The sequence below is a fragment of the Amphiprion ocellaris genome, chromosome 18 (assembly GCF_022539595.1).
Source record: "Amphiprion ocellaris isolate individual 3 ecotype Okinawa chromosome 18, ASM2253959v1, whole genome shotgun sequence".
NCBI classification, from domain to species: domain Eukaryota; kingdom Metazoa; phylum Chordata; class Actinopteri; family Pomacentridae; genus Amphiprion; species Amphiprion ocellaris.
The window spans coordinates 6,093,607-6,097,717 of NC_072783.1; positions in this window are offsets into that span (position 1 = coordinate 6,093,607).

The window sequence follows — 4,111 nt, forward strand, 5'->3', positions numbered from 1 at the left end:
CGGCTGGTAAATGAGCTCGTCTCTGCGACTGTTTCCTGTTGCCGGGCGGCGCTGGTGATGATGATGTGTTGTTGCCATGGTAATTGTTGGAGCAGAACAGGAAGGTCACAGAGGTCAGACATCAGTGTCACCCACAAACTTCTAAATGCTTTCTTTAACTTTTATTCTCCTCCAAGCAGAAACCAGACCAAGATCTCTGATTGGACGCTGAGCCTCTGTCCTGCCCGCTCCGTCCAATCAGAGCCCAGAGTGAAAACAGCTGACAGTCTGTGATCACATGACGCCGACAGGTGAGTCTGCAGGTCACATGATCAATCAGCTGATGACATGAGTTCATCTGAAACAGCTGTTCCACCCTCTTCATCCTCATCACCAACATGAGCTGAGAGGATCTATGAAGAAGGAAGTTCTGCCTCTAGAAGCAGAACCTTAAAGCTCCACTCATCACATGGACAAAGAAAAGACCTTCTGGAGGAAAGTTCTGTGGTCAGATGGAACAAAAACTGAAGGTGAGGTCTTTAACCCCAAGAACACCAAACCTACCATCAAGCATGGAGGTGGCAGTATCGTGTTCTGGGGCTTTCTAGAAGAGCTTCTGGACTGGTTTCAGACTGCATGCTGGACTGGTTCTGACTGGTTTAGGTTTGATTTTGGTCCTGGTTTTAGACCTTTTTAGGACTGGTTTCAGACTGTCTTGGATTTTATTTAGGAGTAGTTTAGGTTTGGTTTTGGTCCCAATTTTGTACTGGTTTTAGACTGGATGTTGGACTGGTTCTGGACTTTCTTGGGACTGGTTTATGTTTGGTTTCAGTCTTGGTTCTCCTGGTTTTGGATGTGATTTAAAGTTGGTTTAGGATTTATTTTACTCTGGATCTGGTCCTGGATGAGGACTGGTTTTGGACTGCTTCTAAAGCTGGTTTCAGTTTTCGTTTAGGACTGGTATAGGTCTGATTTTGGTCCTGGTTTTAGACATTTTTAAGGACTGGTTCAGGACTGGTTTCAGAGGGTCTTGGACCTTTTTAGGAGTAGTTTAGATCTGGTTTTGGTCCCGATATTATGGTTTTTACTTTCTTAGGACTAGTTTCAGACTGGATTCTGACTGGTTCTGGACATTTTCTTGGACTGGCTTAGATTTGATGTTGGTCCTGGTTTTAGATTTTGTGAGGACTGGTTTAGGACTGTCTTGGATGGGCCTTTTTAAAAACCCCAAGAACACCAAACCTACCACGAAGCATGGAGGTGGCAGTATAATGCTCTGTGGAACTGCAGCTTTCCACAAAGTAAATGGAATAATGAAGGAGGAGGATCTCCTCCACATTCTTTAGGAGAACCTCAGACCATCAGCAGAAGGTTGATCTTGGATTTTAAAAGCTGTTCGACAAACATGGAAATATTCAAAGTACAAGTACTGCAAAGTTGTACTTCAGTAAATGTACTTAGTTGCCTTGTTCTCTCTGATGAAGAACATTTTTTACAGTTTACAGCTCAAATGAAAGCAGCTTTAAATGTAAACTGGTTGAACAGGTCTGTGGGTTTTAGATCCCCAGGGCTGAGACAGCCAGAGGTTAAAGGTCTCCTCCAGAGCTTCCACTGCCTCCATGGGCTCCTGGGGGACTGGACCAAGCTTTCACACATTTCCTGAAGACGAAGGAAAAGAGAAACTGAAGCTCTTTCCTGTAGCTCAAAGTACCGACAGTTTAACCAGTTTAGGACCAGCAGCATCCAATGAAACCCTTAGAGAAGGTTCATGAAGAAGCTGCTGATGGAGGAACCATCATTAAATATAAACCAGTGAGATCTTCATAAAATTCCTCCAGAACCTCCTCAGAACCATCTTGTTCACCTCATCCTTGAAGTCCATAGAGGAACGAGAATAAAGAACACCCCCTGGAGAAAGTTCAAGAGTAGACCTAGTGAAAGGACGTTCTCCTGTCTGACTCCCAGTCTTTAAGTTTAGACTTCCAAGTTTTTGAAGTCCATAGAGGAGAACATCTAGAACATTTTAGTTGTCGAGAACTTTCTCCAGGGGACATTCTCCTTTCCTGCTTCCAGTCTTTTAGTTTAGTCTCACTTAGAACATTCCAGGTCCTTGAAGGCCATAGAGGAAGCTGGGAGGTTGTACTTCCTGCCTGGACGTCCTTTAATGAAGCAACAGAAACAGAAACTCTAATATACTCTGAAAGTGAAAGTTTTCTATTTGCCTCTGATCTGTTTAAACTTTTTATTGCCTGTTGGATGAAAAAGTTTCTGGTTTTTAATATTCTGTCTGCTGACATTTGACTCATGGACGGATATCATCTGTTATGAATCTGTTCATCTGGACGGATTTAATATTCTGGGACTTTAACCAACCAGAGATCTTGACTAATTAACCAACCAGAGATCTTGACTAATTAACCAATCAGAGCTCTTCACTTATTAACCAATCAGTTAATCACAGACTCCTGTAGCTTCGGTTTAATTCAGTCTCAGTATGAAACATAAATTCCTGTCTCTAGCTCTCTCTCTCTCTCTGTGTGTGTGTATGTGTGTTTTATACTGTGTGTGTGTGTGTGTGTGTGTGTGTGTGTGTGTGTGTGTCAGTGTGTGTGTGTGCGTGTGTGTGTGTGTGTGTGTGTTTTATAATGTGTGTGTGTGTCCCTCCCACACCTCCAGCAGGTAAATTGGTGAGACTTCACCTCCGTCCCCTCCTCCCCCTGAGTCCTGTGCTGTGATTGGCTGAGCTTTGTTTGGACTGACACATCTGTGCAGAGACAGATTGATGAGACGGACGGACGCTAACACCTGGAGGACACACACACACACACACACACACACACACACACACACACACACACACACACACACACACACACACACACACACACACAATAATAAGGAACCTCACACCTTATTTACAGTCTCTATAAGAGTATTCTCCCTCCCAGACGTTTTCCTCTTTTATTGCTTTTCAACATTGAATCTGTTTTTTTTTTTTTTTTTTAATTTACTCTAAAGACTCTTTAGAGTCAAAGTGAAAACAGATTCCTAGAAAGTGACGAGGAAATGTCCAATAAGTGTCTGCATGAGAATTCGCCTCCCTAGAGTCAGGACAGAGCAGACCCCAGTTCTCAGCTGGACTGAGGTCTGGACTCTGACTCCTCCAGAACTTCCACCTTGTTGTCTTCAAACCATCTCTGAGGATCTTTGTCTGTTTGCTTCGACTCATGGTCTGGATGGAAAACTGATCTTCTCCACGTCTCAGTTCTCTTCAGACTCCATCAGGTTGTCCTCCAGGATTTCATTTACTCTCTACCTTTACAAGCCTTCCAGTACCTGCTGCTGAGGAACACCATGATGCTGCCACCACCGTGCTTCATATCATGATGCTGCCACCACCGTGCTTCATGTTATGATGCTGCCCCCACCGTGCTTCATATCATGATGCTGCCACCACCGTGCTTCACATCATGATGCTGCCACCACTGTGCTTCACATCATGATGCTGCCACCACCATGCTTCACATCATGATGCTGCCACCACCATGCTTCACAGTGGGGATGGTGTGTTTGTGATGATGTTCAGTGCTTGGTGCCCAACAAATATATCTTCTCCTCTGATTGACATAAAGCTCCATCCTGGTCTCTTCAGACCAAAGAACCTTGTTCCAGGTGTCTTCAGAGTCTCCACATGTCTTCTGGTGAACTCTAGTCCACATTTAATTGGAGCTTTTTCCATCAGAGTCTTTCTCTTTGTCTCCATAAAGCTTAGACTGCTGAAGAACAGACAACAGTTGTTGGATTAACAGTCTGAAGCTGGAACTCCTTCAGAGGAGTCATAGGAGTCTTGGTGCCCTCCCTCACTAGTCTCTTTCTAGTAACTCCTTCAGAGGAGTCATAGGAGTCTTGGTGGCCTTCCCCACTAGTCTCTGTCTAGTAACTCCTTCAGAGGAGTCATATTCCAAAAAATATTTGACAAAAAAAATATGCTTTTGTTAAAAAGCCAAATTATATTGACAAAGATTCAATGCTGAAAACCAATTAAAAAAAGGAAAATTTTGGAACAGGATGAACACGTCTGTTCTATTCTATTCTATTCTATTCTATTCTATTCTATTCTATTCTATTCTAT